At 46.8% G+C, this 24,677-nt stretch overlaps 4 non-coding genes across 4 annotated transcripts; all 4 read left to right on the top strand.

Annotated features, from left to right (window-relative positions):
- Positions 1 to 20,464: 20,464 nt before the first annotated feature.
- On the top strand, positions 20,465 to 20,537 carry Trnar-ucu. Its single transcript has one exon. It is a non-coding gene; the product is annotated as a tRNA-Arg (tRNA).
- Positions 20,538 to 20,766: 229 nt separating this feature from the next.
- Positions 20,767 to 20,839, top strand: Trnar-ucu. The gene has a single exon. It is a non-coding gene; the product is annotated as a tRNA-Arg (tRNA).
- A 1,434-nt stretch (positions 20,840 to 22,273) lies between these two features.
- Trnar-ucu lies at positions 22,274 to 22,346 on the top strand. Its single transcript has one exon. It is a non-coding gene; the product is annotated as a tRNA-Arg (tRNA).
- Positions 22,347 to 23,526: 1,180 nt separating this feature from the next.
- On the top strand, positions 23,527 to 23,599 carry Trnas-acu. Its single transcript has one exon. It is a non-coding gene; the product is annotated as a tRNA-Ser (tRNA).
- Positions 23,600 to 24,677: the final 1,078 nt, after the last annotated feature.

The following is a 24,677-nucleotide window of genomic DNA, read 5'->3' as shown; positions in this document are numbered from 1 at the left end:
GTAGCAGTCATGTCTTTTTGACTCGCTTTTGCCCGACGTGCACGAGATAACCGCGAACGGCGCAAGATGCCACTTTGTCAGCCATCATGCCGCGCGTGTTCCTCAGCCTTCGTGATGAGTGACGGAGCTCGCGCATGCCACAGATAACATTTGGCGGCGCTTTGCGCCAGTCCCTGTTATGTTGAACGTGTCTGAAGGAAGCGAGCGAAAAAATCATGACCGGGAAAAAGGAAGGAAGCGCATGCGCAAAGCGCGAGTCTTGAGAGTGGCAGCGCGCCGTGAGAAAGCGCAGCCAATCATTTCGGCTTGCGCTTCCGTGCCCCACAAATGTTTGCTGCCGACTGTACGTCCAGTGGCCTCCTTACTTATACGAACTGCGTCTTATCATGGAGACAGCTCTATCCAGGCTACAGCCTCCATGATGTAGCACTCAATGGAACAGCCCCTGTCAAACCCTTTGGCGAATTCCCAGGGATAACAAACAAACACACACACACACGCACATGCACACGCACACACACACACACATACACACACACACCCACACACACACACACACATATATATATATATATATATATATATACTTTTTTATTTTCATTCAAAGAACGCCCTGTGCATAAATTGATTACACTCCTTTCTTTACGGGGAAAAAAATTGCAAGGGTTGGTCGTTTTTGAGAATTATGCAATCAACAATATTCTCAAAGAAAATGCATCAGATGCCGGCAGTTGATTAAAACGACCAACCCCGTTCACAACCAAATAAAACGGGAATGGATTCGTCCAGCGGATCATGTATAGACTGGTAAAATAACTTCGGGTAATCAGCGACTACACTCGTGCAGCTATTTTAGAAACAGAACACGCTCAACAGCAACATGCTCAGAATCTAGCACATTACTAACGCTTTGGTAAACAAAGCGTATCTGCGCCGCGCTATACGCAAGGATAATTTTGACACATTGCGGTAACTGGCACGCCTTAACACTGAAGTATATTACAAATTGCTTAAAATGATTCTTTAGGAGGGTGAAGTGGATTAATCTCACCAATCAGGGTTCCGGTGTATATGTGGCTGGTGTCGACTTGGACAACGCCATGCATAGCCGTCTCGATGACCAAGTCCTTGTGGAGCACGGACGTGTCGGGAGACAATCGAATATTGAAATCCCTGCAAAAGCGTGAGTCGATGGTTTCCGTCATAAAGCGCAAAAAGTCCTCACATGAGCGACTGAACTTTGGAATCAATTTCCAAGGACAATGGGCAACACATCTAAAACCATTTTTATCAAGCAAGTTTGTTGAGCTTTTAAGGCAAAGCTTGATCTGACGAGACATTCAAAACATAATGTTTTCGTTTTGGAAGTTCTAAGATAACTGCCGCTCGTAGGTTCAGAGGCCACTCCTCAGAAGTTAGGACCTTTCTCCTGCATTAGGTTGCCTCGTGAATCGCGTGTTAATTGTGCAACACTGCATCGAATCCTACGAAGGCTATGCTTCAACAAATATTTTCACCCCTCAGGTCACCCTACTTTGTATAGCACAAGACAGCCGGGTCCACTGCCAAGATCAAAGGCTGGACTGAAACCGTAGACGATACACTCTAAAAAAAAGTCTGTGAGTTCACTTACCCGCATAGCACGTAGACAGCGAGGCAGCCAATCACGGCGAATAACAGAAATACACCAGCGAATCACGAAGCTAGGAATACGGTTTGACCGAAAATGCGACGTTTGCGAGGATAATAAGCAAAGACGTTTCACTCACCCGTTGTCCCTGCGCAAAATGCAAATTTAGGATCCAATTGTATTCCGAGTTTCGTCGTTCGCCAAGAGCCTTCTATTGTTCGCTGCGATTGGCTGGCTCCGTGCTCGGCGAAAAAACCAACTCAAACTTTTCTTGTTCGCTTTTTAGAGCGTACCCGACCGTAGTTGACGGATAATGAGGCTGTTCCAAATGTGGCCCTAGTTTATATGCGGTACAGCATGTAAACTAGTGTCACTCAAGCGTTGGGTTACATGCTGCACGGCATGTAAACGAACGCTTCTAAGGCACTTTAGACGGCCCGCAAAAATCGGTTGCGAGGTAAGTTAATTCCTTGATTCTTTACTTGTACCCCTGTAGTAAATTGCAGCGCGATACACTGACAAGCGTTAGTTTACACGCTGTAGATTGCAGCGATTGGCGCTCTCAAGTAAGGACGTATAGGCAGTGTGCGCGACTCATTATATCCTCCTTGGCGCGACTGCTGAGCGCGTGCTAACGGCGAGCTTCCACAGTTATTTTACAACGTACATTCTACGCCATAAAGAATGCCGGTCTTAGCAGCCTATTAAGGCCACGGTCCCACTGAATGTGGAAGTTTAGGTACTTTTTGGCAGGTCATTACTCATCTCGGTATAAATACTGTTTTGTGGGATTGATGTCATTCGAAAGGTGATGCAATCCTCTTTCATTAGATATTATGTATGTGTTCGATTTTACTGTTCATGCGCGTTTGTAGCGTTGCGAATATGATGGCGCGGACCCTCACTTGTTCCGCTAGTTCATGTTTTATGAACGATCCATTAAAGATAGCACGGTTCCAATATAGCAGTTTTGTTAAGATGATGTCGGAGCAAAATGTAACGATACACTTTTTTGGAATTTGCACTACTTTGTTTTTTTCATCCCTCCAAATATTGCCCTAAAATTGACATTTTTCAGCACAAATATGTTTTTATTGACAAGAGCTAGGGCAATGAAATTAGCTACAGATGTAGTGCTTATAATTGGTAATATGCATAAACAAATTTAATGTTGTGTAAGAATTTTTTGTTTAGATATTTTATATCAAACGTAGCACTTTTTTGTGCTTTGAGTCATCGTACTTCAAATGCCGCTGAGGAAATAATTAAACTATGATAAAATATTTTATAACATTTAGAGCTAAAATGGTTGCCCAAGAGGTGGACGATGGCTTTTTTTCATCTTCAAAGTCATAACGCTCCAGGAGCCCTTCAAACTTACCTGTTTTTGACGCATATCTTTTTGGACATCAAACAGATTTATTGGCATATAATAACATTTATTGTTTGGAATAGACATACATTGCGATGTATTAAATGTTCACAATGATCTTGCTTTGGTTTCATAATAGGTGTAGAGCTTAGCTAATTTTAAAAACAATTAAAAACTGTTTGGGTGTTTTGTTGCGCTACCTGGCGGATGGCAGCCAAAGTGCTGATTTCTATTGTTCGGAAAATTTCCGAGGGCGGCGTTGGCGTCTGTATCATCATCAATCGCCGTGTCTTTTTACCATCACATTTAAGAAATATATTGGAAGATTTACTATCGATAAATGAATGGTTTAAGTACTGGGTCAGGTTAATAAATCTAAGACAAATAATTACAGACGCGTAGCGTGATATAATGTGTTAATTATTCGATATGATTGAAATCAATAAACAATAAAGACGAAGAGGAAAATAATACACCCGAGTTCACTTCATGCCTAGAGTCATCGAATGAGCTTTAAACGGGTTTCACATGCAGCGATTTTTGCCCTAAAGCGGCGCGATTTCTGCCGTCGCGGCGCTCGTGCCGCAGAATTGCTGGTGCTGGCCAAAGCGCCGCGACGGCAGAAATCGCGCCGCTCTAGGGCGAAAACCGCTGCATGTGAACTAAGCTTTAAAGTATCGGCACTCTGTTCCCCAAAATTGCTTTGGGCGCCGCCATTCTGGGTTCTGTTCAGTGCAAACGCAACTGCCGATCGTCATGATCCAAAAGCACGACTTCCTCAGCATTAGATGCGGTGCTAGGAAGCTGATGCAATATTGCAATGCTCTGTCTCGGGTAGTTTAAACATTTGTGGGGGACGGAAAAGCGTATCCTGTGATTTTAAATAATGCTTCAGGTAACTGGCAACCATGATTTTAAGCCACAATATGGCCAAGTGTCTTTACTCTGAACCGTAGCTAATTTACTGGCACATTGCAAGCGGGAACAATGAAGAGGAGGCAGGTGTCAAAAGGTTGTGGCTTGTGGAATCCACGGGGCTTACGTCTTGGCCCCTCCAGGTATTAGAAGCCTCTTGAACAAGAGCATGAATAGTGTCATTAAATAAGCTACGCGTCAGAGTAGCGACACTTGGCCATATTGTGGCTTAAAATCATGGTTGTCAGTTATTTGAAGCTTTATCTGAAATCACAAGAAACGCTGTTCCGTCTTCCACTTTAAACAGTGTGCGACAAAGCGAAGCAACATTACATGAGCTTCCTAACACCGAATCTAATGCTGAGGATGCCGCACTTTTGAATCATGACGATCGGCTGTTGCGCCTGCTCTGCACAAGAGGAGGAAGCGGCCAGATAGGAGAAACTCGGGTCTTATGTGCGACCGTTCTAACCGTTTCAAAAGAGAGAACGCGCGAGCTTGCGCTGGTTTAAAAAAAAGGCATCCAAAGAAAAGAGGCGGCACTCTGTGCTCTTTGTTATTATGCGTCTAATTGCAAATTGTTGTGTGTATATGTTTATACAGCCGGAAGTTAGTCCGCCTCAGTGGGCGTCTGACTCTCAGCTGTAGATAAGCAATTTAGCCAGTGCGGTACAACCGCAAACCTGGTGTCTTTAACGTGCACCACGCAGTAGTGATACACGACCACACGCCGGTAGGATGCTCTTCCAGATCGAAACGGGCAGGGGCGGGGTGGGTTCTGCAGCGCGAGCTTTCGCTCCAAGTGCTCCGAGCTGGTGTGCGCTAGACCATGCACTCGGCCACCGACCCCCCCCCCCCCCCCCCCCCTTGTGCGTCTAATTTATATACAGATATAAGTATTTGCAGATCGACGATGGACGTCGATCGTCTTGAGGTAATGTAACGTAATAACAGTATGTGAATAATAAACTTGTTGAAGGACTCAACGACTCAATTTTTTAATTCTTGGATTGTAATATGGCCGTAGCCTATTGTACTTGCTGTTGATGAAGAGCAATATGAGGTGACGAGGTAATGATTAAATGATAAGGCTCTATAAAGACAACGACATTAGTGAGTGTCGAACCACAACGTACAGTGCCATACTTGTTTCAAATATCGTGTACACAAAGACTTTCTTCTCCCGCAACAGAATAGGGTAGAATCAATGAGGATGCTACTTTACAACTGTACGTGGAACAGGAAAACTGCACTGTGCAGAAGTGCGGCTTCTTCGTTAATATGAGGGACGGATTTCTAGCAGCATTCCCTGATTGATTACTTGGAACAAATGGCCTCATTGACGTAAAGTGTCCCCGTTACAAAAGATTCTTGAAGCATACTTAAACCGCAAAGGAGTATGAGGCGAAAAATAATAAAAAGGAGCCTGGTGTGAAAGGTCCAAATCACCCACCATGGCTTCTACTATCAAATACAAGGGCAGTTACACAATACACAAAGAGAGTTTTGTGATTTAGTTATATTTACACTCAAGGACATTGATATCCAACGTATACAGAAAGATGGCACCTTCTGGTCAACCAACATAGAGCCTTTTCTACTCAAGTTTTACATGGAAGGCATGACTTCCGCTGAAATTCCTTACGTAGACGAGTTGTCCGACCGAATAAACTGCAATTACTCCCGATCTGGGAATCTCTCGATCTTCGTTTGTAAGCCATAGTATCATGAGATCGAGGGGTGTGGCTCTTCGTCCACCGAATATTTCTTCGGCGGGTGTCTTTACCGTGTAAGAGGAGACCGTCGCGTGCTGCTGGAACAACAACCTGGCGATTCTTCACTGAACTGCTTCTTTCGTAAGCTTCGAAAGGGCTTTTTTTGTTTCGCACACCATCTGTTCTGCATTCCCGTTAGTTGCAGGATGGTATGGTGCACTAATGTGATGCCTGATACCGGTTTTTTTCTTCAAAAACTTGTTTATTTTGTTTGAAGCAAGATTTGGCGCGTTATCAGAGAAAAGTATTTTCGGTAGGGCAAAAGTAGGTAAAACAGACCGTAGAACGTCAATGACGTGTTTGGACGTCGTGGCAGGCATCGTTTAAACTTCTAGCCACTTAGAGTACGCATCGCCCATGACTCTGCAGATGCGGATACGTTTCGCCACCCACCGATTGAATAGTGGATCATTTTCAGTTACTGTTCATGATCGCGTTGGACTCAAGGAAGACTTCGAGTCTTTCCAGAAAGTTAGCCTAGGTGCCAGGACTTTTGTCTAAAGCGGTAAGTGCTCGAAACGTCGACAACGTCGGTAGCCACTTGTTGTGCTTGACACTGGACACTTACCATTCGCTGAGACGAAACTTGCTTGTTCGTCTGCCACGAGTCGTCTGATATCAGGTCATCACCGCAACACCATCTCCCGACAGAAACGCATGTCCATAGTTAGCAAACACGTGAATTTATAAATTCCCGAACGCTCATAACTCGCCGTCGCTAAACGCCATTCATTCATAGCGTCATCATTGCAAATAAACGCCTCCCTATTTCTTCTGATGGTTTTTATCATATTCCTCCTAAGCTGTACTTACAACATTATGTGTGTCGGTACTTCCGAACATATTGCAACGGCGTTTGTTTTCTGGGAACCCCCCCCCCCTGTAATGTAACAACCCTTACAACATCTTCCGAATCCCATGAAACACAAAACTTCGTGACTTTATTTTAGTCGTCATTAAAATGGTGAGGTAAGTACCGTAAATCGCGAAGCCGTTCACTAGACGTCCGCTTCCACGGTGTCTTGGAAGATTGAGTCTACTGAGCGTGCATTCCTGCAGAAGAAATTTTCATTGATAGAATATTGACACGTCAATCAACATTTGATTCCTTCTTGGTAAGATTTATTGCGAAAGCCCGTTACAACCTCCGAACCGCATGTCCCTATATCAGAGAACAATCTATACCCAGCCTGACATTCTCGGATACATCCGTTTGATGGGCCACGCTAGTGCCACTAAATAAGCTACTAAATAAGCGACTAAATAAGCGCAGCTTATTTAGTGGCTCTAGGCCACGCTACTTGAGCTAGCTGAGTACAGCTGGCAGCGACGCGAGCAAGGCCACGAGGGGAACGTGATGGTGCTCGAGCCATCCCACTGTTAACCAATGTTTCGGCCACCCCACGGGTGCGTGTCGCCATCTATTGGTTGAACTAACGCCTTGTTCAAGATGGCTGCCCTGGGACCGCAGCCTTAATGGGAGCTCGTTCTGAGCATGGGCTCTAAGCAACGCCCTCAAATATGACGTCCAGTGAAAACCGCGAGTAGACGATTGCAAGCAGGGCGGCTGGCCGCCGCCAGGATTTTGCTCGTGCGGCACTCTCATGAAATTGCAAGCTTGTCAACACTACGTTCACGCGCACGCTGCACGTGCGCGTGCGCAAAAGCATGGTCCATGGGGCACCGGTCAGGGCTTCATGCTTGCAATAGATAGACCTATAGGAAGTATTCACTGGACGGTATATTTGAGGGCGATGTTTAGAGTGCATGCTCAGAACGAGCTCACATTAATAGCCTGCTAGGACCGGCAACCTTGATGGTGCTAAATGCACGCTCCAAAAGGACTGCGGAAGCTCGCCGTAAGCACGCGCTCAGCAGCAGCGCACACGGATATGGCCGCAAGTGAATAACTTCATATTGCTAAATTACCCAAGCATCAAGGAGAATGCAGGGATTGGTGTTCTACGCGCCACAGGCGCACGCCTTCGACGTATAAAATATTCGAAGCAACCAAAATAAAGCGTTGACGAGGCGCGTGCAAGATGCAATTTGTTTTAGGCATTTGCTTTAGAAAAGTTACTACTGCTGAGGCCAGCAGGTTTGGCGCGTGGTGCACCAATTAGCGGCGAGATGTTTTGGTAGCGCCCTCCTATGGTTCCCTGTCGTGCGAACAAGTTCGATGGTGTTTGTAATGAGCATGGGGGAAGCTTGAAATCATTGCGCTCTAAAACCAACTCTGCCAACACCGCCAAAATTTAAGTTGTTACATTGCTCTTATTCTCGTCATTGAGAAGTCCTTTGCTGAAGTCACGGCCAGCATTCGGCCAATCGTGGAAGGCCGACCACAGTGACGCTTTGGATCGCGCACGTCACCACATTTATGCAACATAGACGGTCACTATAAGCCAAAAAAAAAGAAGAAAAAAAAAAGAAAGAAAACAGTTTTGTCACGACAACTTTGGTCTCCATATAAGAAAGAGCCTGGAGAGTCATTTTTTTTCTTAATTTTTTGTGTTCCAAAATAATATTTATTAAAAATATGGACACGCGGTAGGCACCCCTTTATGTCGGGACACCGACAGAGGCCTTGATGACTGCTATGACGAAACGCAAGTTCGTCTGCTACTTGCACAGGGGTTGCGATGATGTCAGAACGACCAACTCTTTGTTATACTGATTGAAAAAAAAAAAAAAAATAGTGGGCGGTCTTTCAGGCATTTAGCATTGAGGTCTACCCACTATCCTTTCAATCAAAGCCAATCAGAGTTTGGCGTCGTTCTGACGTCATCGAAACTCCTGCGCAAGAAGCAGACGACTTGCTCCGGACGCATAGTCACTTCAAACCACTGATCTCTATGACAATTGTTGGATCGCGTCTGCCCGCTCCGCGAATGCGGCCACTGGCGGCCATCTTTTTGGTAGAGTTATATTACCTTTAGCCAAGGTACAGCTGTGGCAGCCACTATCATCTATCCATGGCAGACAGCGTTGTGGCAGTTGTGGTGGCACCAACGAGCTTGAGTGAACTTGGAGCGGTAAACCAGCGATCAAAAATGGCACCCCCCCGGTTGCCGCCATCTTGCCTGTTTGCCACATTAGTGATCACGTGACGTTAAGATGGCTGCGCCCAGAGGTGGGCCAGATCAGATTGGCCAAATCGCGGTCAGCAGATGGGCGCTCTGGGGCTGCGTTCGAATCTTACTCGAATGGCGCCGAGTTATTCCGGTGGATCAAGTCGCGTGACAAGACAGATGCAGCAACGCTGGACGCGGGTAGGTTTTTGAACGCAACGGGTACGAGAACGTCACCCAGGGGCCAGGAGTGAGATAAAAGCTGCGTTCGATTTACTTGCACTTCCTGCGCCGGTGCAGAAAAGTGTAGGGCAGTCTACTTCCGGTATATGTATTGAGATATGACCGGAAGTACACCGCCAAACAGTTTTCTGCACCGGTGCAGGAGGTGCAAGTAAATCGAACGCAGCTTCTATCTCACTCCTGGGCACTCCTTGGTGAAGTTCTCATACCCGTTGCGTTCGAAAACCTACCCGCGTCCAGTGTTGCTGCCATAGAGTTATTATAATGTACGCTAGAGGTTCAAGTGGCGCTAGTGTGCTGGCCAACGAGGTAGAGGGGCTTAGAGTGATAAACCGGAAGTTCGGAAGTGGCACCCCCCCCGGTTGCCGCCATATTTTACGCAAATGTGACCACTCGTCACGTGACCTCCCAAGAGCCGTGACGTCACAGGTAAGATGGCAGCGCCCAGAGCTGGCGGATGCGAGTTTGTTCGGTGCGCGGTAGCCGTGATGTGCAGCTGCTTTCCGACGACTTCGGGCTTCTTCGTGCTCGCTGACGCAGGTATAATGTGAAAATATGTAGGAATGAGACCTTATACCGTTTTTGCGCAAGATCGCTCTGGATCATCTGGATATTAACGCCTGTGAGACAGCATCAGCTCTGCATCGCCGTACCGGTGCTTGGATTCCGGGATGTGTCCGAGGATCGATAGAACTTTGAGTGCTTTTAACATGAAATTTTCGCATTCTCTTAGCTTTGTTTGAACGTTGAATTATCTAAGAATCTACGCGAAATGTATACGTCGCGTTAGGGCCTAAGGGAAGTTGTTTCAGCCCTCCGTCACCGAACAACCATAGCAACTTTTAGCGAGGAAGCTCCTGCGATTTTAACCTTTTGTGCTAATCCACGATTCTACATTCGATCGCTTTTCTTCCTTTTTTTTTTTTTGTGTGTGTATGAGTGCGAAGTGCACCCTTATTTTCAGCTACGAGGTTGGCGTTTTATTGAGTATGGGGAAGAATAAATCGTTGCAGGCACCTGCTTCAAAGCTATTCGACTTGCTATAAGAACAACTGTTTTGGTGCATGCATAGATTAACTGCGCATTTTTTCTGTTTTGTAGAATTTATTGCAGCTATACTCTTTTCCATCAAGAGTGCATTGTATTAGTCGGTCAATTATTTAATTGTTCTAATTACCTGGATAAGATGATTCATATTTGTGTTCATCCCTTGCCTGGAGAGCAGTCTTGTTGAAAAATGTTGACTACCATTCCTTTCGGTCTCTTCAATAGACTCTTTTTAAAAGTGTGGGCTGTCTATACTTCGCATCACCGTAACTTGGAAAAGGCCAACCGCAACAGCCCCCTCGAGCCAATCAGAGAGACGGAGCGAAGGTGTGTGACAAATCTGTGCAGACGAGCACTCTGGTGATATGCTGTCATGTGCCTCTCTCCAATGTGTGTATTGACTCACCGAGACCGTAGTTTTTGCCGTCTGCCAAATTCTGATGAAACAAATTACAGTAGCTACTACTGTAATTACCCCAGGCTTTCATACTTTGGGTATTTGTTCGACAAGAATGTTATGTCCGCCATTCCTGTGAATTCGGCTCAGCACCTATTGGACTCGAATGCTGCATTGGCGTTCGACGTGAACTGGGGCCCATTCGTGTGCTTTGCGCCGGAAAAGATGGTGACGGTTGTGTTGCTTGATAAGGTTCTGCAATGGGTCTATTGTGTCATACACATAGGAAGTGTCATGCTATATAACAATGCATCAACACATACTATTAAACTATATGCTCAGAGGTGTGTTTGTTTTTCCAATTAACAAGTTACAGCAGTGTGCTTTAATGCTATTATCATGTGTGTAGTTTTAAGTATCCTCTCTGCAATGCCTACGAAGGCCCCTGGAAGGAATAAATTAATAAATAACATTTTCACATCACTGGAGTTGGTTTTCGGATGCACCACATGTTCAGGAAAGGTTGATTGAGTGCAGCCCCTTGCAAGAAGTCTGCCAGTCTGGTATGACCCCTTAATTAATATTGAAGGGTCAGAGAAGCGAGTGTCCTCGTAAGGTCCAGAGCGTGCAATGGACACAATTCTCGGTGTGTAGACTCTCAAGGCATGAAGGCAAGCGGAAATATGTTTATCTGGTTAGTGTATCAAATATGTTTATTTCCACTTGATTACAAAATTATTGATTCTTAGTAAATGGTTCCATAACGAGTTCTTTCTGCGACAGTCTCGTGTCAGGCGTTCAGTCCTAGTACCTGTGGACCTTGTTGTCGGATGACGCTCCTGGCACGTCGGTGTTCAGTTTGGTCGAGTGGCAACTTTGACCGACTGATGCTGTCTTGTAATCATACGTCATGTGCACTGAAGCTGCAGGGCTGGCTTCTAATCCGAAAATTTTCCTGGTAGTTTTCGGCATCAATGTAGCAAGTTCGGGCATGTATTGCTTACGTGGCTGTGCCTTTTGCTGTACCGTTGACTTGAAAGCTGGCAAATATTTTTGTTTGCTATCCAAGTCTGGTGATGCTTGCAGTTCACTTTTGAGAGCAACCAACCATTCTATTCCTTCAAGTCACTTAGGGGCATTCTCCCTCAAAGTTGGAAATTGTGTGCTTCGTGGAGTGGACACAGAAAATTGGTGTCAGCAAATTTTTAGGTATTGTCCTTGGACGACAACCGTCACCAAATACACTGTCACTGCATCGCCGCTCACCTGCTTTGTCGTGCTTACCTCTTGTTGAGGTGATGGACATGAGGAGCTTTGGGGTAATCAGGGATTCAGAATCTTCGATTCAGCACCTTCGGCATCAGGGACAAAGGTCGCCGAAGGTAACCCTTAATCTCCCGTGGTCGCTCCTCGAGACGTAATCGAGGGTCGTTTGGCAAGAACCCTCGCCGACCAATTCATTGGTATGGGCTGCTTTGGTAGACATGGTAGGCTTCATGCAGTGGTAGCAAAGTGGTTTTCGGTCGCACATTCGCATCACCTACGTTTTCCTCGGTGTACTTTGTTGAGCACAGTCCTACACACAATGTCGGGAATGCTTCAGCGTTAGAGTGTCTCATTGAATTGGCATTGAATACTAAGGGGCAGCCGGTGGCGGTCGTCGTGCCATTGTGGCGTAAGTTGCCCTTGGTTTGTCAGATGCCGCTTCGCTCACAGAAGTCTCGGTTGAAATACCTGTCAAACTTGTTCCGAAACAATCTCGGCAATCAAAATAAAAGCCGGGCAACTGATGGCAGGAAGTAGCTTCCTGATCTCCTCCCAGACAACGTCGTGGGTGATGTCGTGGATGCCTGGGAGGCTGGCGTCGAAGTAGTAGCTGGACAACTCGAGTGTCGAGACGCCGGGAAGTTGTTCATAGTGGCAGGCTCGGGCATGCAGTGCACATTCCATGTTGGAAGCCTCAGTGATATGAACACTTCGACTGTTGTTGGGGGGTTGCGGACAAGGCTGCCGAAGGTGGTGTCCCTCACGTGAGGCGCATGGGATTCTTAGGTTCTTGTCTTCTGTAGCATCAAAGTCGGCGTGGGCGTGGGCGTGGGCGCTCGATCAAGCGCAAAACATCCTCCACGAGTGCGGTGGCGCTCTCATTGGGGCAGTGTCCTGGACAGAATCAAGAATGCGGCTCTCTTTCGTTGATGTTGGCTGACGGATGCGCGCTTCAGCTTGATCTTGCAAACTTCCCATGACGTTAAGAAGGATCCATGGTTCTCAGACCAGCGCCGGCAGTTGCTTCCACGAGAAGTATAGGTTCTGCAGGAGCTGCTGTCTGTCCACCCAATGTGGCGGGCGACACTGTCATATTGTTCAATCCAGTCCTTGACGTCTTCATACAGCTTGCGTGAAAAAGCGTCGGAGTGTGATTTGCGACGGGCATGCAAACAATGGTGGGAGGGGACACGGTTTGCTGCTACAGGTTTCTCATTGTTGGCTTAGTCATCTTCGGATTTTCTGACAGGAGACCGAATTCCGGTGGTTTTTCCTGGTAGCAGCAACTGGCTCGGATTTCAGGTGCTTCGTGGTGTATTTCCGAGGTTACTCCTTGTGGTACTCGGTCGTATTGTGGTTGTTCTGCCAGGCTCGGGTCAGGACTTTGCCTACGGCTCGACAGGGGTATAAGACGCAGAATAGTCCGCCAGCCGTGTCCCATTATCGGGTAACTCGGCTGAAGAGCCGCCGGGTTCACACAGAGTGAAGGGCTACGGGTAAAGTGCCCAGTGCCTCCACCTGAACATACGATTACAGCTGAGCATGACCTGCAGTGTCCCAGAATAGTGAATATTGATAGAAGATAGGACTGGAACAAGGATCCGTGACAGTATAACAAAACTAGCAGAAGAGAATCTATCCTGACCACTGAAGAAGCTGCATTGCTTTAGTGGCATTCTGTCCGAATAAATCCTCTCCTTCGGGGTTTGGCGACTGCCGTGGACGAACTGAACTGAAATGGATGTGGGACCACTTTTCTGGTAATGAGCCACTGCAGACTGTTGCCACAAAGCGGCGTGAGCTGGGTACGTAACACGCTCGGTGAAATGTCCGGACAGCTTGCAATTCGCGTAACGAGTGTGGATGAAACGTTTGTGTTGACGAAACGTGCGACAGACCAGCGGGATCAATACCAACTGCAACACCTGTGCTCCATGAAAGTGCACGTCTACGCCGGAACAATTTCGGAAGCAGCTCAGCATCACCTAAAGCATGGCACAGGAACTACCAGCTTGAAGGCAGCTCTTCGGTGCGCCGCACACCTGTGCTCCGTGAAAGTGCACTTCTACGCCAGAACAATTTGTAAGCAGCACAACATCATTCAGCACGGCACGGGAACCACCAGCTTCAAGGCAGCCTTCCGGTGCGCCGCACAACCGAAGTGAGCCCTCGGTCATTTGATCGAAGCTGCACCGCGATTGCACACCGCAGAGCACGACTCAGGCAATTTCCGTCGCTAAACTGTGTATCCAAATATACTGCACACGCTTCACTGCAAACCTCGAAGATTCCGATGGTCAACGAGAGCACAGAAACGTCGCCTTAAATTTTATCCTAGCGGTATCCGAATCAGTCCGAGGTCCGAGCAACGTAGGTCAGATTGTCTCTTCCGTGGCAATATCCCGGTCGGTCACCAGCGAAATGCACACCGTTTCTCCGTATCTTCACGTTATACCTACGTCAAACACCACGCTGAACTCTGAACTCGCTTTCGACCGGCCTCATATGACGGCTTCCGCGTCTGAAATCAACTCGCCGAGACGAACGACAACCAACAAAGCATCCGACAAGCTCCGGCCCAGCTGGGGCCAGCCGCTGCATGGGCGCTGCCATCTTTCCTGTGACGTCACGTATTTGGTTTGGTCATGTGACGTGTGGTCAAATTTGCGTACAATGGCAGCCTCCTTATGGGGGTCACTTTCGAGTGCAGACCGGAACCCCGGTTTATCGCTCTAAGCCCCTCTACCTCGTTGGTGCTGGCGCAAATTGAAGCAGAAAGCAACCAGTCGAAAATGGACTTCCGGTAATGCATTTCTATGGCAAAATGTGAGTGCATTTTCTCCCTACGCTCGATCGGAAGAGCAAATATCCCGAATAATTTGTACTTACTAAGTAGCTTGGAACATTTCTCAGTCAGGCCGACGAAATAATTGGTCAGTTACGGCGTTTTTCTTTAGAATTCGTCGTATTAAAAACGGTGCTAAAACGGCTTTGTACGTGTATTTATGTGCATCTGTCGGGACACTGTTAGCGCGAACGCGGTGTCGGCGATTTCCAGCATGGGGGTTATACATGCCAAACGAACGAAGGACATCTGGAAAATCAAGAGCGGCGGCAAGAACTACGCAGTAACACTGGATGAGTAACTCGCAGTGCATGTACGATCAAAATAAATTGAAGGCCACGTAATCTATTCCGATTTTAAATAAGTAAATACCGCTTTATTCTTTCTGCCCTGAGCGAAGCTGCTTGTTCTGCGTTCAAAATATCACCCGCGCGCTCTATAGCTTAGAGAATAAGTGCGCGATAACAGCTGCCCGGCAGAGAAAACAATACGAAGAGGCACCTTTCGTAGCCCACAGATTTTATTCTCTACGTTCTGAAGGTTTTTATCCGCTCATGCACGACGGGATCATTTTCATATAGTGACTGACTGGCATATTATAAATATATAAGCGTCACCAGAATGCTGGCGAGCCTTCAACACACTCTGTGTTCGTTTCGATTGTAATTTTGCTTTGAATCGTCGCTTGTTTTTACACACCTGCTGCGGAACACATGTTTGGGACTGAAATGTAGTGAAGTTAAATATCGTTCACTGATGAAGAAAAATACGCTAACTAAAGCAATTACACTTTTACAGTGTTAATCAAGGTACAGGCTATTCGGTATGACAAAAATAACCAAAGTGTTCCGTGTTATTTTCCGGCGAAGAGACAAAATGCACGCGCGTTTTCCCATAGGAAAGCACAGGTGCACCGCAAAAGTAGACTGGTTGCTGTCTGCTTCAATTTGCGTCACGGAAGTCGCATAGACACTAGCGCCAGTTGAACCTCTAGCGTACGTAATAATAACTATATGGTTGCTGCATCTGTCTTGTCACGTGACTTAATCCGCCGGAATAACTCGGCGCCATTCGAGTAAGATTCGAACGCAGCCCCAGAGTGCCCATCTGCTGAGCGCGATCTGGCCAATCCGATCTGGCCCACCTTTGGGCGCAGCCATCTTAACGTCACGTGATCACTAATGTGGCAAACAGGCAAGATGGCGGCAACCGGGGGGGTGCCATTTCCGCTGCAGGCAGTGGGTTCCGGTTTACCCAACGTTACTAAAACACTCAGTTGGGAAACTCGCCGTCGAAACCTGGGCCGCTGGCGTCCACCGAGACCGAGCTAAATGCGACAACAGCGCCACTCTTTATCGTTTGTCTGTACTGTAATCACCTCAAGCTTTTTGAAAGCCTGTTTTTTGCGTAAAAACAAACGAAAAAGACTCTTTTTGTATGAAATTTATTGGAGTTTAGTACCAAATGATGGGCGCGTGATGTTTTTATCATCTTTAGTTCGCAAGGTTTTGCGGAACAATTAATATTGTTTTTATAAAACCATGCCTCAACGGGCCTTTCAGGCAGCGCGTCCCGACCTAGGTGCATTTCAACTTCAGGAGTTCAACGCGGCGCGTCCGCCGGGGAGACGGGGGTTCACCCCTGTCAAAGCCAAAAATAGAAGTCACGTGCAGTTTCTCGAGTGGCCGCTGCGGGAGAAATGGTGGCGCTGTGTTCGTCATTAGCTCGATGCGCGGAGACAGATTGGAGCCATATTTTTAGGGCTGTCTCTATGGGAGTTTCCCAACTGAGTGTTTTAGTAACGTTGGGTTTACCGCTCTAAGGTAAAACTCAAGCTCGTTGGGTGGCACACTGCCATCAAAATAGCGTGGGTGATATTTCGTGCTTGATTGAAATTGTTTGACGGAACATATTTTTGAAACCCGGCGTGAACGGTAGCCCGATCTCTGAGGACCCGGCGAAAGTTTCACAAAATCGCAGCACCGTGGAAAAGCAGCACAGCACGCATCGAAAGTCGCATCGAAAGAAGCATCGAAAGCAGACGCCGGTACGGAGTCTGCTTTCGATGCGAGCTGCGCTGCTTTCCCGCGCGGTGCTGAGCTTTCGTAGAACTTTCGCCGGGTCCTCAAAGATGAGGCTGCCGTTCACGCCGGGTTTTGAGAATCTGCTTCATCGAACAACTTTAATCAAGCACGAAATATCACCCACGGTACAGTGTACTAGATCCACGGCTATAATATGGCAGCCTGCCGCCATTGCGCTGTCCGCCATATTACTATGATGGATAGAAATGATATAACTCTCTACCAAAAAGATGGCCAATCGTGGCCGCATTCCCGTCCATAGGCGGAGCTGGTCGAACGCGATTCAGCAAATAGACATAGAGATTAGTGCTGAAAACATAAGAAACGTAGGGCGAGGCTTATTATGTCAACTCTTCTTACTTGGATGATTCATTCATCGACGTTTTTATCGGCTAATGCTGCAAGCTGATTGGCTGCGCAGCGACGATGATGATGATGATGCCTGGTACTTGCCACGCCCTGTGTTTCTTAAGCTGTCGGTGACTTGCACCAAAACACGGCTTGAACGTGCGCGCTGCTGCGGTGCGCTGCTGTCAACACGGTGCATCCGCAGACGTTCCTCTTCAGGCGAATCTGGCTTCAGCGCACGCGCAGACTTGTTTGTAAACATCGCGTTAGTTCATTATACTTCGTCTCACCTTATACTTTGTCTCACCCACCGTGGTCTCACCCACATACGGCTCTGGTCTCACCCTAGCACGGACTAACCGCGAAGGCTGTGCTAGCGCGAGCAGCCAGCCTTGACTGCCTTGACTGGAGCACTTGCTGCACGAGCGCTCGTGCAGACGCCGCGGCTTCATTCAAAGCGACTAGCTCGCACTTTTAGCACGTGCGGCTAACAATAGTCCATACTAAGGTGAGACGAAGTTGTTTTTTTTATAGTATGGACTATTGTATCCGCGCATGCTAAAGCACGAGCTAGTTGCTTTGGATGAAGCCTCGACGGCTGCACGAGCGCTCGTGCAGCGAGTGCTCCAGTCAGGGCGTGCTTCCATAGCCTTCACAGTTAGTTCATGTTAAAGTGAGACGAAGTATTGGGCGTATTCACTGAACGGCCATATTTGTAGGTGCGGTTTAGAGCGTAAGCTCAGAAGGAGCTTGCATTAATAGGTTGCAAAGAGCGGCAATCTTGATATTGTGGAATGTACGTGGCAAGATAACTGTAGAACCTCGCCGTCAGCACGTGCTCAGCACTTGCGCACACAGCTATGGCCGCCAGTGAGTGGGTACACAAAAAAAGTATTAAGCCTTTTGCACGCGTCAGCAGGCTGCGAGTCTCCTCACGCTTGAGAACAAGCATGCCTCGGTCATGGATCAAAGTGAACAACCTACCTATTATGCCCTCGAAATTTGACATGCACATGCTTGTCGTCGGAAAGGGAACGCTTGGCGCGGCTGTGGCTTCTGTGGACGCTGACCGGTTCGTACGACAGCGGTTCGTAGTGCCGCACGAAGATGTTAAGCCTGAGGGCTGAAAATAATATTATAGACAACAGATCAGACGGCGATGGCGTCGTGTTTCTCAAAGCAAGTTTATAATGTCCTAAATTCTGAACTTTCAGAGTTACACCATTCAAACCGCCGTCAAGATATTGTCTTGTAAAACGTATACATGTAAAAAAAAAAAAGATTACGTTGATGAAAATGTTGGTTACTTACAGGGAAACTTAAACGATCGTGTTGGTCTACAGTTATTGGGAGTACCAAACATATCTGGGCAAAACCGGATATGCGCAAACTAAGCTGCCTTAAATATGCATGCTTCTAGCTGTCTTAGGGTGGTGATATTAGGCCATTTCGTGGAGCGATCCTTTCCTATCTTTAAACAGGGTCCTGTCTCACATGATTTGGCCCGAGCACGTGAAAAACCGCATTTTGAATGGAGCTCTTTGCTTTGACCGACGAGACAGCGCACCTTGGCTTCCTTATTTTATTTGTATTACCCTATGATTGCCTGTTGTCGGCATCGGGTACTTCAAGGGGGTTAACAACCAAGAATTACCTTAAATGGGCGATGCAACAATTTTTGTACTTTGCGCAAATACCGCTTATAACAGATATCTGATGTTAATGACCTATGAAACACGCGTTTGTTTTTCACTTCACGCAATAGAAGTCACAGAAAAAAAATTAAGAAAAACGAGCAGCGTTCACCCCCTCAACTCGCGGCCAGAACAAGCGGCCACGGGATCTGGAGCCGATTATATGCCGCCAATGTTGATCATAGCCACGCGCTTGGGTTGGCAAAGCACAGGACAAACGCTGAGTTCCAGACATTATTATGGCTCGGCTATTGTCGTCGTTGCAGCGATTGGACGCGGGCGACTACCCGAATGCTTCTCGAGCTAGTAATTATCACGAGCCCAAATCGAGTGCCCACTCAGGGCTCGGATCCAATCTATGAACCGCATTCAAATGCCGTCACTTGGGTGTTCTGCGATCCCCACGTTACGTCATCAAATTTTGCAAAGGAGAGATTGAACGAAAATAATTGCTTTTCTCCTTGAAATTTCACCGCAACAAAGGAGTTTCTTGGCCAGTGGCGTCGCGTGCGAGTATCCTTGAGTCCCACTAGTGCCAGTAAGCTCGTGTATAGTGAAAAACATTCCAACTGAATATCGTTGCACAGCTCCTTTAAAATACCGTACACTCGGGGTAAACTCTCTGAGGCAATAAACTAAAAGGTGCGAGCGCCCGAGCAGTTTCAGCGCCAATCTCAATATTCACGTACATGTCTCTTCACTTTTATCTGAAATTCCACAGAGTGTGTTTGTTTGTGACGCGAAGTGGGAGGGTAACAACTAGCTCGCTCGCTTATTTTGGTGTTGGGGCAATAAATTCATTTGAGCGCGTTTTATTTTGAGCCTCTGGCTATTCTTTCTTACCATCTTTACCTCGAAATATTAGGTTTAAAACCTCAGACTGGTGATAAATATATAAGGTAAAGAGAATAGATAACTTTGAATATGTCGATAAAAGTAATACTATTAACGAAATAACTGTTATCAAAATAGAACGTACGCGTGTGACGCTTCTTATTAACGTGCTTTCAATCGGCCAAATGAAACAAATCAAGGTTTCCCCATGCCCTTTAGATAACAAGCATAATGGCGACAGTCATGCGAATGTGGTTCTTAGACCGTTCACCGATACAAAAAAAAAAGTATCTTGGTCGGAGTATTATTGCGTAAAGCGAGTGCTTTACTCGCTTTCCAAAGCGACCAACCCGAGCGTGACGAAAATAATCCCTGGAGAAGGGGAACAAGAGGGACAAAGGACAAACATAAATTTCCAAACATAAATGTTTGTGTTTGGAGATTTATGTTTGTCCTTTGTCCCTCTTGTTCCCCTTCTCCAGGGATTATTTTCGCCATTCTTGTCCAGCTCGCTTGCACCTTTGCATTTAATTGCATTCTAATCAGAACCTTAAATTGCAAGCTTCACCCTTGTTGGTGTTAGACTGGTGGCAGCTGATAAAAACCGTTTGCTCTACTGACGTCTAACCCCTGGTTAGCTCAGTTGGTTAGCTCAGTTGGTGGAGCCCTCCACCTGTAATGGAGAGGTCCCGGGTTCGATACCCGGACCAGGCGGATTTTTTCAGACGCTCAACAGTCACCTAGCTGTGTTGGGAGATTTATTTTTGTCCTTCGTCCCACATGTTCCCCTTCTCCAGGGATTTTTTTCGTCATTTTTGTCCAGCTCGCTTGCAGCTTTGCATTTAATTGCATTCTAATCATAACCTTAAATTGCAAGCGTCACCCTTGTTGGTGTTAGACTGGTGGCAGCTGATAAAAACCGTTTGCTCTACTGACGTCTAACCCTTGGTTAGCTCAGTTGGTGGAGCCCTCCACCTCTAATGGAGAGGTCCCGGGTTCGATACCCGGACCAGGCGGATTTTTTCAGACACTCAACAGTCACCTAGCTGTGTTGGGAGATTTATGTTTGTCCTTCGTCCCACATGTTCCCCTTCTCCAGGGATTTTTTTCATCATTTTTGTCCAGCTCGCTTGCAGCTTTGCATTTAATTGCATTCTAATTAAAACCTTAAATTGCAAGCGTCACCCTTGTTGGTGTTAGACTGGTGGCAGCTGATAAAAACCGTTTGCTCTACTGACGTCTAACCCCTGGTTAGCTCAGTTGGTGGAGCCCTCCACCTCTAATGGAGAGGTCCCGGGTTCGATACCCGGACCAGGCAGATTTTTTCAGACGCTCAACAGTCACCTAGCTGCGTTGGGAGATTTATTTTTGTCCTTCGTCCGACATGTTCCCCTTCTCCAGGGATTTTTTTCATCATTTTTGTCCAGCTCGCTTGCAGCTTTGCATTTAATTGCATTCTAATCATAACCTTAAATTGCAAGCTTCAACCTTGTTGGTGTTAGACTGGTGGCAGCTGATAAAAACCGTTTGCTTTACTGACGTCTAACCCCTGGTTAGCTCAGTTGGTGGAGCCCTCCACCTCTAATGCAGAGGTCCCGGGTTCGATACCCGGACCAGGCAGATTTTTTCAGACGCTCAACAGTCACCTAGCTGTGTTGGGAGATTTATTTTTTCTTTCGTCCCACATGTTCCCCTTCTCCAGGGATTTTTTTCATCATTTTTGTCCAGCTCGCTTGCAGCTTTGCATTTAATTGCATTCTAATTATAACCTTAAATTGCAAGCGTCACCCTTGTTGGTGATAGACTGGTGGCAGCTGATAAAAACCGTTTGCTCTACTCACGTCTAACCCATGGTTAGCTCAGTTGGTAGAGCGCTCCACCTGTAATGGAGAGGTCCCGGGTTCTATACCCGGACCAGGCGGATTTTTTCAGACGCTCAACAGTCACCTAGCTGTGTTGGGAGATTTATTTTTGTCCTTCGTACCACATGTTCCCCTTCTCCAGGGATTTTTTCGTCATTCTTGTCCAGCTCGGTTGCAGCTTTGCATTTAATTGCATTTTAATCATAACCTTAAATTGCAAGCTTCACCCTTGTTGGTGTTAGACTGGTGGCAGCTGATAAAAACTGTTTGCTCTACTGACGTCTAACCCCTGGTTAGCTCAGTTGGTGGAGCCCTCCACCTCTAATGCAGAGGTCCCGGGTTCGATACCCGGACCAGGCAGATTTTTTCAGACGCTCAACAGTCACCTAGCTGTGTTGGGAGATTTATGTTTGTCCTTCGTCCCACATGTTCCCCTTCTCCAGGGATTTTTTCGTCATTCTTGTCCAGCTCGGTTGCAGCTTTGCATTTAATTGCATTCTAATCATAACCTTAAATTGCAAGCTTCACCCTTGTTGGTGTTAGACTGGTGGCAGCTGATAAAAACCGTTTGCTCTACTGACGTCTAACCCCTGGTTAGCCCAGTTGGTGGAGCCCTCCACCTCTAATGGAGAGGTCCCGGGTTCGATACCCGGACCAGGCGGATTTTTTCAGACGCTCAACAGTCACCTAGCTGTGTTAAGAGATTTATGTTTGTCCTTCGTCCCACATGTTTCCCTTCTCCAGGGATTTTTTTCATAATTTTTGTCCAGCTCGCTTGCAGCTTTGCATTTAATTGCATTTTAATCATAACCTTAAATTGCAAGCGTCACCCTTGTTGGTGTTAGACAGGTGGCAGCTGATAAAAACCGTTTGCTCTACTGACGTCTAACCCCTGGTTAGCTCAGTTGGTGGAGCCCTCCACCTCTAATGGAGAGGTCCCGGGTTCGATACCCGGACCAGGCAGATTTTTTCAGACGCTCAACAGTCACCTAGCTGTGTTGGGAGATTTATGTTTGTCCTTCGTCCCACATGTTTCCCTTCTCCAGGGATTTTTTTGTCATTCTTGTCCAGCTCGCTTGCAGCTTTGCATTTAATTGCATTCTAATCATAACCTTAAACTGCAAGCTTCACCTTTGTTGGTGTTAGACTGGTGACAGCTGATAAAAACCGTTTGCTCTACTGATGTCTAACCCCTGGTTAGCTCAGTTGGTTAGCTCAGTTGGTGGAGCGCTCCACCTGTAATGGAGAGGTCCCGGGTTCGATACCCGGACCAGGCGGAATTTTTCAGACGCTCACCAGTCACCTAGCTGTGTTTGAAGATTTACGTTTGTTCTTCGTCCCACATGTTCCCCTTCTCCAGGGATTATTTTCGTCTTCCTTAATTGTTCAGCTCGCTTGCACCTTTGCATTTAATTGCATTCTAATCATAACCTTAAACTGCAAGCTTCACCTTTGTTGGTGTTAGACTGGTGGCAGCTGATAAAAACCGTTTGCTCTACTGACGTCTAACCCCTGGTTAGCTCAGTTGGTTAGCTCAGTTGGTGGAGCGCTCCACCTGTAATGGAGAGGTCCCGGGTTCGATACCCGGACCAGGCGGATTTTTTCAGACGCTCACCAGTCACCTAGCTGTGTTTGAAGATTTACGTTTGTTCTTCGTCCCACATGTTCCCCTTCTCCAGGGATTATTTTCGTCTTTCTTAATTGTTCAGCTCGCTTGCACCTTTGCATTTAATTGCATTCTAATCATAACCTTAAACTGCAAGCTTCACCTTTGTTGGTGTTAGACTGGTGGCAGCTGATAAAAACCGTTTGCTCTACTGACGTCTAACCCGTGGTTAGCTCAGTTGGTTAGCTCAGTTCGTGGAGCGCTCCACCTGTAATGGAGAGGTCCCGGGTTCGATACCCGGACCAGGCGGATTTTTTCAGACGCTCAACAGTCACCTAGCTGTGTTGGGATATTTATGTTTGTCCTTCGTCCCACATGTTCCCCTTCTCCAGGGATTTTTTCGTCATTCTTGTCCAGCTCGGTTGCAGCTTTGCATTTAATTGCATTCTAATCATAACCTTAAATTGCAAGCTTCACCCTTGTTGGTGTTAGACTGGTGGCAGCTGATAAAAACCGTTTGCTCTACTGACGTCTAACCCCTGGTTAGCTCAGTTGGTGGAGCCCTCCACCACTAATGGAGAGGTCCCGGGTTCGATACCCGGACCAGGCGGATTTTTTCAGACGCCCACCAGTCACCTAGCTGTGTTGGGACATTTATTTTTGTCCTTCGTCCCACATGTTCCCCTTCTCCAGGGATTTTTTCGTCATTCTTGTTCAGCTCGCTTGCACCTTTGCATTTAATTGCATTCTAATCAGAACCCGAGCGTGCACATGCTAAGCCAACACCACCTAGAATAAACAAGGCCTGCGAACAGCCTCCGCGTAACGTTCTCACAGCTAGAGGGAGTCAACCAAGCTACAGACCTATCCGGAAATATGTGGTGCTCCCAGCGTCTGCTGGGAGCATTGTGAGGTTCCGATGTACGGCACGCGAATTTACCGAAGAAGCGAAGACGAAGTTGAAATAGGTTTAACAGTTCGGGATTTCAGAACGCAGAAAAAGCAGAAGGTAAAAAAAAAAACAAAAAAAAACAGAGTATTAATAACCTTCTTTTCCGGCCGCTTAATTTTTTTTGTGTGTGTGTTTAGATTTTTTTTTTTTTTTTTTCGATAAGAAAGAATGAATCTTGACCCAGGCAGCACCCAGTACTGGGCGAACATTGGGTTGAATGTGGCAAAGAATGGTTCAACAATGGCCCAACTGAGCCCAATGTTTCCCAATATTGGAATCACATTGGCCAATAATGGACTATCAAAGCCAATGGTGCTCCAATATTGGTGATACGCTGGCATTGGCTAGTCAACATTGGAATGGTAAAGCCAATGGCTTTCCGATATTGGATATACGCTGACATAAGCTGTCCAATATTGGATCGCCGGAGCCATTGGCTTTCTGATATTGGCTATACGCCGGCATAAGCTGTCCAATATGGACTGTCAAAGCCAATAACATTCCACTATTGTATATACGCCGGCATAACTTGTACAATATTGGACTGCCAAAGCCAATGACTTTCCGATATTGGATATATGCTGGCCTAAGCTCGTTAATATTCAACCATGGAATATTCTTTAGCCGACTTAATGATGCTTTATGCCGACAAAGCCATAGGTGTCCGACCTTTGAATCTGCATTAGCCGGCTATTGGCGACGTGGGCGATCGAAAGGGTCGCTGTGATCGGCCTTC

The sequence above is a fragment of the Ixodes scapularis genome, unplaced genomic scaffold, assembly GCF_016920785.2.
Source record: "Ixodes scapularis isolate PalLabHiFi unplaced genomic scaffold, ASM1692078v2 PGA_scaffold0__279_contigs__length_252992795, whole genome shotgun sequence".
NCBI lineage: Eukaryota > Metazoa > Arthropoda > Arachnida > Ixodida > Ixodidae > Ixodes > Ixodes scapularis.
This window is presented reverse-complemented; position numbering and strand designations above follow the sequence as displayed.